Here is a 12,465-nt window from a genome sequence, read left to right as displayed (position 1 = left end):
GTTCTGTGTATTCTTGTCACCTCTTCTTTACATCCTGTGCTGTTTTTAGATCCATATCATTTCTGTCCTTTATTGTGCCTATCTTTCATGAAATGTTCCCTTGGTAGCTCTAATTTTCTTGAAGAGACCTCTAGTCTTTCCCACTCTGTTGTTTTTCTCTACTTCTTTACATTGATCACTTAGGAAGGTTTTCTTATGTCTCTTTGCTATTTTTTAGAAGTCTGCATTCAGATAGTTATATCTTCCCTTTTCCTCTTTGTCTCTCACTTCTTTTCTCAGCTATTTGTAAGGCTCACACTGACAGCCATTTTATCTTTTTGCATTTCTTTTTCTTGGGGCTGGTTTTGATCTCTGCCTTCTGTGTAGTGTTATGAACCTCTGTCCATAGTTCTTCAGACACTCTATCAGATCTAATCCCTTGAATCTATTTGTCACTTCCACTGTATAATAGCAGGGGATTTTATTTAGGTTATACCGGAATGGTCTAGTGGTTTTCCCTACTTTCTTCAATTTCATTCTGAATTTTGCAATAAGGGTTTCATGATCTGAGTCACAGTCAGCTCCTGCTCTTGTTTTTGCTAACTGTATAGTTTCTCTATCTCTGGCTGCGAAGAATATAGTCAATCTGATTTCAGTATTGACCATCTGGTGATGTTCATGTGTGGAGTTGTCTTATGTTGTTGGAAGAGGGTATTTGCTATAACCAATGCGATCTCTTGGCAAAACTCTGTTAGACTTTGCCCTGCTTCATTTTGTACTCCAAGGCCAAACTTGCCTGTGACTCCAGGTATCTCTTGATTTCCTTCTTTTGCATTCCAGTCCCCTATGATGAAAAGAACATTTTTTTTTTTTTTTTTAATGTTAGCTCTAGAAGGTCTTGTAGGTCTTCATAGAACCATTCAACTTCATCTTTTTTTGCATTCGTGGTTGGGGCATAGACCTGGATTACTGTGATTGAATGGTTTGTCTTGGAAACCACAAAGATCATTCTGTCAATTTTGAGATTGCACCCAAATACTGCATTTCAGACTCTTTTCTTGACTATAATACCTACTCCATTTCTTTTTATGGATTCTTACCCACAGTAGTAGATATAATGGCCATCTGAATTAAATTTGCCCGTTCTGGTAATACAGAGAAATTTTGTATTTTGCTGTTTATTTACCCTAATGAAATTTATCATCACTTTACTGGTTTACATTGAAAAATTACCTTAACTTTGACCTATTAGTGTGTTAAGAATGAAATATTCAGAATCTCAGAGCTTCAAGTTTAGAAAAACATAATTTTTCCATTGAGTCAGGTCTTATTTTATGTCTCATTTATACATTAACATTTCTTCAATACAATTCCTAGGTACCTGTTAATTTATTTCTAAATACTGTTAATTGTATTATTTTAAAAAATTATTTTCTTGTTGTATTTAGTCATGGGATTTTTAAGTTATGAAAAATAAAACTGATTTATATGCATTTACCTAGTTTCTTTTATCAGGTCAAAATACTTTTTATTGATATTTTTATTTTCTTTTGCTTTTTTTTTTTTATTACCTTCTAGGTCATAATGTAACAAATTTTGAAAGCAGTAAGTTTAAGTTCATATCTTCCCTCTCTCTACACACACACACACACACATTTTTTCTGATTTTTAAATGAGAGAACAGTATCCACTAAGTTTTAAAAGATTATCATTTGTAGCAGCATGGGTGGACCTGGAGATGTAAGTCAGACAGAAAGACATAATATTTGATATGACTTGTATCTAAAAATAATATACACATTAACTAATTTACAAAACACAATGACTCACAGACTTAGAGAATGAATTTACGGTTACCAGGTAGAAAGGGTAAGAAGGAAGGGTAGATTAGGAGTTTCAGTTTGACAAGTACGTACTCTTATACTTAAAATAGAAAACCAACAGTGAGTTACTGTATAGCACAGGCAACTCTGCTCAACATTCTGTAGTAACCTAAATGGGAGCATAATTCCAAAAAGAATAGATACTTGTAAATGTCTAACTGAATCACTTTGCTGTATACCTCAAACTAAACATTGTTAATCAACTTTACTCCATAATAAAATACAAACTGAAAAAACTTGAGATGTACTAAAAAATAAGAAATAAAATACTTTCATTTCTGACTACATTATTTTATTCTGTTTATTTATTGCTCTGTTAACAATTCTCCACCCAAATCAGTGGTTTAAAAAATCATTTACTTTTCATAATCTGTTGGGTGGGAATTCAAAAAGTCCTTGGCTAGGTGTTTCTTGCTTGGGGTCTCCAATATGGCTGTAGTCAGATATTGGCCAACAGAAGCTACAGTAGTGGTGGGTGATGGGGGGATCATTTGGATGGTGGCTGACCAGGTATAGCTTTCTTTTCCTATGGCTTCTCCTTGTTGTCTCTGCAAAGGCTGGTTTGGGCTTCCTCTAAGGCATCCTATGCTCAGAGCATTTAGTTTGCTTACTTGACACCCAAAGGCTTCAAGAGCAAATATTCCAGAGAGCAAGGCAGAAACTTTATTACCTTTTACAACCTAGCCATGAAAGTTAGAATGCATAATTTCCAAAGTACTCTATTTGCTGACCAATCAAAAGCTCATACATATTCAAGAGAAGAAAAGACTTCACCTCTTGATGGGGTGGTTTTCCTGAGAGTCACACTTAAAAAATACAGCTTCTAGCATTTTAGAAGATTGTTTGCTCTTTTCTTTGAATAAATACTCTTCATAATATTGAGGGGATTTTATTCTATTTTTAGTTTGCTTGAATATTTCATCTCTTTTAATTAGAATGCATATTTTATTAGCATTTGTCAAAATGATATGTACTGTGCTGTGTTTAGTCACTCAGTCATGTCCAACTCTTTGTGATCCCATGGACTGTAGCCTGCCAGGCTCCTCTGTTCATGGGGATTCTCCAGGCAAGAATACTGCAGTTGGGTTGACATGCCCTCCTCCAGAGGATCTTCCCAGCCCAGGGAGTGAACCCAGGTCTCCTGCATTGCAGGCAGATTCTTTACTGTCTGAGCCACCAGGGAAGCCCTATCAATATGATAAATATAGTTAATTCATTCCAAGAAAATGTTTGCTGTATGTCTGGTTCCATGATAGATCCTGAATATATAGAGATGAGTTAGGCAAGGTTGCTGTCCTTCAGCAACTGAGACATGCCAACCATGCTGACTCATCTCCGTTGTTCTCAATACACAAACCTACTGCTGGCCAGAATCCTACCTGACTATCCTACACTTTGCTGAGTATTTTTCTCTTATGCTTAGTTTAGTCACACCTTCTCTTAAAACCTCAAGATTCCCAGTCATAATCCTCAGTCAAAAATCTTAGTTCCCCTACATGGTTGCATTTATCAGTAATTGTTTTCTTTTTATTGCTGAGTATTATTCCATTGCTTCACAGTTTATTTCTCTAGTTTTCTGGACTATGTCCAGTTTTTTTGTTTTGTTTTGATTTTATGAATAAAACTGCAATGAGCAACACAAAATTGGTTTCTATTTCACTGGAAAACAAAACACAAGCTTTTCATTGTTTTTCAGTAGGCATTCTCAGTATCATTTTATCATAAAATATTTCCATAAAAGTCCTGCACCCATATTCTGTCTTCCTGCCAATAACAGTGGATGGATTCTTTCTGCTGCTCACGTTTCTTCTTTCCTCTACTGGATTGTATTCCTTGATCTACTCAAAGATTATGATCCTCCAACTTATCCTACTCTTTCCTACATTATGAAATTCTTTTCTACTGGAACCTTCCTATCAGAATAGAAATACAGTATACCATCTCCCATTTTAAATAAAATTCTACAAATCCATGTGATTTTCCATTTACTAATCTGATTGTCTTTATAGCAAAACACTGATGGCCTTTATTAAAACTTTTGCATTTCTCTGATCTATTCACCCCCAGACACACAGAAATCTGTGCTTTCTCTCCCATGGATGGCTAATTCTGTTTTGTCTAGGTCAGCAATACATTGCCTAATTCAATGGTCATTCTTAGTTCTCACCCTAACTGCACTGCAGCATTTGATACAGGGATCAGCTTCTTGAAAGAATTTTTGACTCAGAGAAGTGGATTTATTTCTTATGAACTTATTTTTCTTATGGTCTACTTAAAAATATAGGAGTTTCATTTTTTTGGTATAAGTTCCTAAATTTATTTTAATAAACTATTCAAAATTATCAGGGACAATACAATCCTTATGAACATCAACATTTAAAACACAATTGTGTTCATACTTAAACCTAAAATGTAGTTAAAATCATTCATAATTACTTTTTTTTTTTTAAGAAGCAAGATCTACTTATAAATACTCTGTAGGAAAACTCTGTATACAGGCTGATAATTTCCTTTATATTTCCCAAGAAAAATAAAAGTAATCAATGCTTATGTGAGTCAAAATGCTGAATAAACACACATATTCACTTAAACATATGTGTTTATATACACATATGTTTAGCCTTTGTGTGTATGTGAAGCTTTTGTTAAATTCTGGTTTCATATAAAGTACCACATCATAAAATCAATTAAGAAATTTTCCATGAGTATCTCTAATTGTTTTAGTTTCATTAATATAGAATTACTTATTGTTAAAAATAAGGTAGCACTCCCCCATTTGCCTTCCCACTCCAGTCTTCTTGCCTGGGAAATCCCATGAACAGAGGAGCCTGGTGGGCTACAGTCCTTGGGGTTGCAAACAGTTAGACAGGACTGAGCCCACATACACATATGTGCCTTCCAGTTGGGAACAAAATGATTATTAGTTGTCCTGCAATCCATTCTCACCCTTTATCAGGGACAGCCAGTCAAAGTAACAAAGATGATCTAGTCAAATCCCCTTATAAGTGCTTATTATACCTCTCCTGGAAAATATATAAAGTTATTTACTAGTGGATAGTCCTTATCTGGTCTAAGTTAGATTATGTTAAACTAACCCAGTGTCTATGGATTTAAGGGGCATGGCTCCTTAAAATTTTCATGTAAGTGATGTAATTGTTGGAGTAAAAATTGGAAGGGTCTTACGACTGAGTTGTAGAGAAAGTGAAAGTGTTAATTGCTCAGTCGTGTCCAACTCTTGGCAACCCCATGGACTGTAGCCCACTGGGCTCCTCTGTCCATGGAATTCTCCAGGCAAGAATACTGGCTTGAGATGATATTCCCTTCCCCAGGCGATCTTCCCAACCCAGGTATCAAGCTCATGTCCCCTGCATTGCAGGGGGCATTCTTAACCATCTGAGCTACCAGGGACGCATTATGACTGAGACAGATTCCTTTTATGTAAAGAAGGACCACTTGTCTCACTCAGCAATTTAAGATGTTGAATCTGGGTCAGAAACCATTTACACAAGGCAAGAAAGGACCTGGGAGGTAGCATTGAAATCTTGGACTGCTTTGTATTTTCCCTCTGCTGCATATTTACTTATACACATAATATTATTAAAATGCTTAGAATTGGTTTCATTTCTCATTCTGGTGTGTCTGATATGACAATCTGGCACTTTGCTATAGCACCACCCCTGATGTCCATTTTTAATTGTGATATAATCTCAAGTCTTAAGCATAAGAATGGTACAAGGAACTCCTATATACCCTTTAACCAGACTTATATTTTGCCCAGTTTTTTCACTGTAGAAATATGAAATATGTATATAAGTGCACATACACTTTACATATTATACACATACACATATATAGTTCATTTATATTACATGTTATAATTAAATACAAAGTGAAGACCAGACATGAAAATTCCCTGAGCAGGCAAAACCAGTTATACCACATAAGCAAAAGTTAATTACCTTATTCTGCAAAATAAGTCAAACTAGGGTTGCTTCTTATAAATGTGTCTAAAAATCATAAATAAAACTTAAGCTCTTCTCTAAATTGGCATTCGGCAACATTTTTAACTGATTCCCTATCATTATGAAAATTCTATTTTATAATCTATCATTATAAGAATAAAAAGCCTTGGGTTTTCACTGTATAAGTTGTTCTATAATAATCTACCTCTGAGTTGCATTTCACTGTTGGTTTAGAGCTGCCAGATAGCAAACTGTTTTTATGTGCACACACATAACAAATAAACCCTGAGTAATTGTTTTATTAATCTAATGGTCTACCTTTTTCTTTTTCTGGATTTTTGACACACATACATATATATTTTATATGTTTGTATGTACATACTTACATATGCATGTAAATATTATAAAATTGCTGAGACTGTGATATAGTATACCCTAAGTAATTTATTGTGTACTCTCTACACTCAAGGATAATGCATGATATAACTACAACATAATTATGAAGATTGGACATTTTATGATTAGTACAATACTAGTATTTAATCCAGTAATTCTCAAAATACAGTCAAGACACAGGATACCTTTAAGACTTGGTGAAATCAAAATCATGCTATTAACAATATTATTAATAACAAGAAAAAGTGATCTTTTTCACCATGGTGATATTTCCACTAGTGATTCAAAAGATATGGTAGTAAAACTGTTGGTACATCATGAATCAAGAAAATAGCACTAAACTCTGGAATTAATTACTGCATTTTCCACTCTCACAAATGTGCAGAAGAAAAAGCCAAATATATTCAAATCCATCCTTGATTAAGCAATAAAATTGGTAGACACTGAATCTCAACCTCTGAATATGCATCTTCTTAATAAAATATCTGATGAAGTGTGAATAGGTATAAAGCTCTTCTGATGCACATAGAAGATGATTGTCCTAAGAAGACACATTTGTACATTTCAATGAAGCATAAAGACCAGCTGCTTCCAGAAAATTACTAGAACTAATCAATGATTATAGTAAAGTTGCAGGATACAAAATCAACACACAGAAATCCCTTGCATTCCTATACACTAATAATGAGAAAACAGAGATATTAAGGAAACAATTCCATTCACCATTGCAACAGAAAGAATAAAATACTTAGGAATATATTTACCTAGAGAAACTAAAGACCTATACATAGAAAACTATAAAACACTGGTGAAAGAAATCAAAGAGGACACTAATAGATGGAGAAATATACCATATTCATGGATTGGAAGAATCAATATAGTGAAAATGAGTATACTACCCAAAGCAATTTATAGATTCAATGCAATCCCTATCAAGCTACCAATGGTATTCTTCACAGAGCTAGAACAAATAATTTCACAATTTGTATGGAAATACAAAAAACCTCGAATAGCCAAAGCTATCTTGAGAAAGAAGAATGGAACTGGAGGAATCAACCTGCCTGACTTCAGGCTCTACTACAAAGCCACAGTCATCAAGACAGTATGGTACTGGCACAAAGACAGAAATATAAATCAATGGAACAAAATAGAAAGCCCAGAAATAAATCCATGCACATATGGATACCTTATCTTTGACAAAGGAGGCAAAAATATACAATGGATTAAAGACAATCTCTTTAACAAGTGGTGCTGGGAAAACTGGTCAACCACTTGTAAAAGAATGAAACTAGAACACTTTCTAACACCATACACAAAAATAAGCTCAAAATGGATTAAAGATCTAAACTAAGACCAGAAACTATAAAACTCTTAGAGGAGAACATAGGCAAAACACTCTCCAACATACATCACAGCAGGATCCTCTATGACCCACCTCCCAGAATATTGGAAATAAAAGCAAAAATAAACAAATGGGACCTAATTAAACTTAAAAGCTTCTGCACATCAAAGGAGACTATTAGCAAGGTGAAAGGGCAGCCATCAGAATGGGAGAAAATAATAGCAAATGAAGCAACTGACAAACAACTAATCTCAAAAATATACAAGCAACTCCTACAGCTCAACTCCAGAAAAATAAATGACCCAATCAAAAAATGGGCCAAAGAACTAAATAGACATTTCTCCAAAGAAGACATACAGATGGCTAACAAACACATGAAAAGATGCTCAACATCATTCATTATCAGAGAAATGCAAATCAAAACCACTATGAGGTACCATTTCACACCAGTCAGAATGGCTGCGATCCAAAAGTCTACAAGCAATAAATGCTGGAGAGGGTGTGGAGAAAAGGGAACCCTCTTACACTGTTGGTGGGAATGCAAACTAGTACAGCCACTATGGAGAACAGTGTGGAGATTCCTTAAAAAACTGGAAATAGTTATGATCCAGCAATCCCACTGCTGGGCATACACACTGAGGAAACCAGAAGGGAAAGAGACACGTGTACCCCAATGTTCATCGCAGCACTGTTTATAATAGCCAGGACATGGAAGCAACCTAGATGTCCATCAGCAGATGAATGGATAAGAAAGCAGTGGTACATATACACAATGGAGTATTACTCAGCCATGAAAAAGAATACATTTGAATCAGTTCTAATGAGGTGGATGAAACTGGAGCCTATTATACAGAGTGAAGTAAGCCAGAAAGAAAAACACCAATACAGTATACTAACACATATATATGGAATTTAGAAAGATGGTAACAATAACCCTGTGTACGAGACAGCAAAAGAGACACTGATGTATAGAACAGTCTTATGGACTCTGTTGCAGAGGGCGAGGGTGGGATGATTTGGGAGAATGGCATTGAAACATGTATAATATCATGTATGAAACACGTTGCCAGTCCGGGTTTGATGCACGATACTGGATGCTTGGGGCTAGTGCATTGGGATGACCCAGAAGGATGGTATGGGGAGGGAGGAGGGAGGAGGGTTCAGGATGGGGAACACATGTATACCTGTGGTGGATTCATTTTGATATTTGGCAAAACTAATACAATTTGTAAAGTTTAAAAATAAAATAAAAATTAAAAAAAAAAAAAAGACCAGCTGCTTCATTATGGAATACCAGTTTTGCATGGAAGAATACATGATAGCCAAACAAACTATGGTGTTTCTGGCCTGGGAATTTGGTATATATTTTCTTTAAAAATGAATGAATTGAACTTGTTACTTTAAGGGATTTGGCTACACATGTAGCCAATGATACAATTCAAGCTTTTAAAGAAAATGTTAAAATTGTTGGCAACTTCTAGCCACCACTCGATTTTGACAGATTACCAAAGTTTAAAGCTTTTGAGAAGTGGTCGGTGTGATATTATATTGTATAATAAAATTGTCTATGTTTGGAATATCTGAAAACTTCACTTACCCATTCATAGTTACTGGAATAACTATGGATAGGTTTGGAGTTCAGTTAAACATCTTTTCACTATTTTCTTTATACTTGACTCACTACTTTTTTTTTTTTTCTTTCTGTGTAACTCCTCTCCTGCCTTCACTGTTTTAAAGAAATATTCTTTATTACTCTATTCCTTCTGTAGGAAATTTAGCTACCCCTTTTCCATCATTTTTCCCTATGAGGTGTTAGGATTTTCATTCCTAATTTAGTCTACTTTAGAGTTAACTTTTTTTTAGAGTTAATTTTTACCCACTAATTTGAAATATAAGTACCTTACAAAACACTATTTCCATTTACTCTCTGACACTTTGTGCTATTTTTTGTCATACATGCATGCATGCTCGTGTGCTAAGTCGCTTCAGTCGTGTCCGACTCTCTGTGACCCTATGGACTGTAGCCTGCCAGGCTCCTCTGTCCAGGCAAGAATACTGGAGGCCATGCCCTCCTCCAGGGGATCTTCTCCATCCAGGGATCGAATTTGTATGTCTTACATCTCCTGCACTGGCAGGCTGGTTCTTTACCAGCCTGGGAAGCCCATTCACAAACAAAGAATGAATTATAAAGTTTTTTTGTTTCTCCGAAGAGATAATGGGAGCTGGAGGCAAGTGTATATCTTTTAATCCTCACCATTTTTAGCCAGAGGTTGATGTTGCCTCACTTAAGAAAATCAGAAAATAGAAGCATAAGAATAATATTTACAACTTTGAAAATGAACACCAGTGACACTAAAGAGAAAACTGATTAAAAACGAGTCACTCTAGAAGCAGAGCTGGAAAAGTAAAGTATTGGAAAGGAGACCTGATTTTCGTGGGTAGTGATTTTTCAAAAAGTTTTGCCAGGTATTTGCATTAGTTTTCTGTCACTATGTGTGCTTAGTCACTAAGTCATGTCTGATTCTCTATGATCCCTATGGACTGTAACCTGCCAGGCTCCTCTGTCCATGGGATTCTCCAGGCAAGAATACTAGAGTGGGCTGCCATTTCCTCCTCCAGGGAATCTTCCCGACCCAGGGATCGAACCCACAGCTCTTGCTGGGTCTCCTGCACTGGCATGCAGATTCTTTACCCCTAAGCCACCAGAGAAGCCCTTTCTATCACTACTGGGACACATTGCCACAAATTTAGGGACCTAAAATAACACAAACTTCTTACCTTCTACATCTGTGGAAGTCTGACATATGTCTCATGGGACCAAAATCAAGATGCTGACAGAGCTGTGTCTCTGCCAGAGGTTCTAGGGGAGGATCTCTTTCCTTGCCTTTTCCAGCTTTTAAAGGCCACCCACCTTCTTTGACTCAGGCTCCCTTCTTCCATCTTCCAAGCCTACCCTGTTGTGCCCTTCCGACTACCCTTCTACTGTTGTGATTCCTTCTGCCACTTCAATCCCTTCTCCTTCTGCTACTTTTAAGGGCTTTCATGGTACATTGTATCCACCTGGGTAATCTGGGCTAATCTGTTTATTTTAAAGCCAGGTGGTTAGCAGCCTTAACTCACCCTTTGTATATTAACTAACTAGTCACAAGGGAATCAAATGTGGGCATCTGTGAGAAAGCTGCTATTTTGTCTACTACAGTTTTAGTACTTAAGGTGAATTTTAAAATAATGATATTTAAATTGCTAGCTTAATAATAAATGCAATACACATGACTATTCTTAGCTTTTTACAGTTTTCTTAAAGTATGGTCTGTATCATGCAAGTCACCTGCATCAAAAATCAGCAGTAGTGTGTCCTGTTCTTAGGATCACACCCAGCTTTAAGGAAAAAGAACTTGGAAGACAGGTTCCAGTATTCTGGATTTTAACAAGAATCCTACAGAATTTTAACACACAGCAAACCAAAGGTTGAAGTCTACTGATTCAGCCCACTGAAAAAGTTAAGGAAATGGGAAAAGTTGAGAGATTTAAGAGGTAATGGGGCACAAACTAACTTGAACTATCCTTAAGTAGGCAACTTAGAGGAGAGTAACATTTAACCAGTATTAAGATCATATTTCCTGAAAGAATATAAATAGTGAATAATAAAGAGATTCAAAGAGAAAGGATATGCAGTGTCCTACAATCAACCCTGAAAATTCATTGGAAGGACTGATGCTGAAGCTGAAGCTCCAATATTTTGGCCACCTGATGCAAACAGCGGACTCATTGAAAAAGACCCTGATGCTGGGAAAGATTGAAGGCAGGAGAAGGGGACAACAGAGGATGAGATGGTTGGATGGCATCACTGACTCAATGGACATGAGCTTGAGAAAGTTCCAGGAGATGGTGAAGGACAGGGAAGTCTGGCATGCTGCAGTCCATGGGGTCACAAAGAGTCAGGCACGACTGAGCTAGTGAATAACAACAACATGTACGTGCATGCGTGCTCAGTTGCTTTGGCTTTGGTGGTGTCCAATTCTTTGTAACCCCATGGACTGTAGCCCGTTAGGCTCCTCGTCCATGGAATTCTCCAGGCCAGAATGCTGGAGTGGATTGCCATTCCCCACTAGGGGATCTTCCTGACCCAGGGATTGAAAGTGCATCTCCTGAGTCTCCTGCATTGCAAGAAGATTTTTTACAGCTGAGCCTCAGGGGAAGCCTCGCAATAAGTACATTACTTCTAAAATGTTTTTAAAAATGAAACTTGAATGATAAACTAATTATTTAAAAAGCAAAAAAATAAAATGTATTCTTGGGAAGCCTAAAGATTCAACAGACAAGCATCTGAATAGTTCTAGAAACAATGGATCCCAGTATAAATTAGTAACAAGATATATGATTTGTTCTAAGAATTATTTGCTACTTTTTTAAACATTTATAGTACACTTTTTACATATTATATGTAGAAACAACACTAAATAAGTTGTGTCACATATAAAATATATGTTTTAATTTATAAAAAGGAACCAGTGAGCATTTTAAATAGTAATATTCCTATTTCCTCCTTTCTTATTTATGCATGAAAAGTCTGGCCAGAGTAACTATACTTAATGAACAATCATTAATCACCTACTGACAGACACTTGCAATAAAAGCAGAGTGCATGGGAGGAATTTCAAAGTGTCTCTGGAATTGCCCCGAAACTTCAAGTTCTTTGAAGTGATGGAAAAGTTCATAAAGACATTGAATGCAGAAAAGTGAAAATGCAACTTTAAATTGCAATCAAGTCATAAAGAAAATGTGATTCATCATTTATCATTTTGGGTCTCTTAAGCACTAACTCTAATGGGCTCTCTGTATCTCTGGTGCAGAATTTGTAATGGCTTTAAATTAGTATCTCTGTGACCAAGTCTAAATTTTC

General features: G+C 36.0%; 1 long non-coding RNA gene across 3 annotated transcripts in view; it reads right to left on the bottom strand.

The window, feature by feature from the left end:
* Positions 1-10,563, bottom strand: part of LOC147356981 (uncharacterized) — a 176,857-nt gene extending 166,294 nt beyond the window's left edge. For 2 of the 3 annotated variants that reach the window (XR_015142842.1, XR_015142841.1), the window contains exon 1: positions 10,341-10,563. This is a non-coding gene — a long non-coding RNA (uncharacterized LOC147356981). The remainder of the gene's footprint in view (positions 1-10,340) is intronic. The other variant, XR_015142843.1, reaches the window with a different exon arrangement.
* Between the last annotated feature and the right edge of the window lie 1,902 nt (positions 10,564-12,465).

This window comes from Bos grunniens, chromosome 16, assembly GCF_055505025.1.
Source record: "Bos grunniens cultivar Pamir isolate PY7600 chromosome 16, Bosgru_T2T1.0, whole genome shotgun sequence".
In the NCBI taxonomy this organism is placed as follows: Eukaryota; Metazoa; Chordata; class Mammalia; order Artiodactyla; family Bovidae; genus Bos; species Bos grunniens.
Note: the sequence above shows the minus strand (reverse complement) of the source record. Positions and strands in the feature narration are given on the sequence as shown.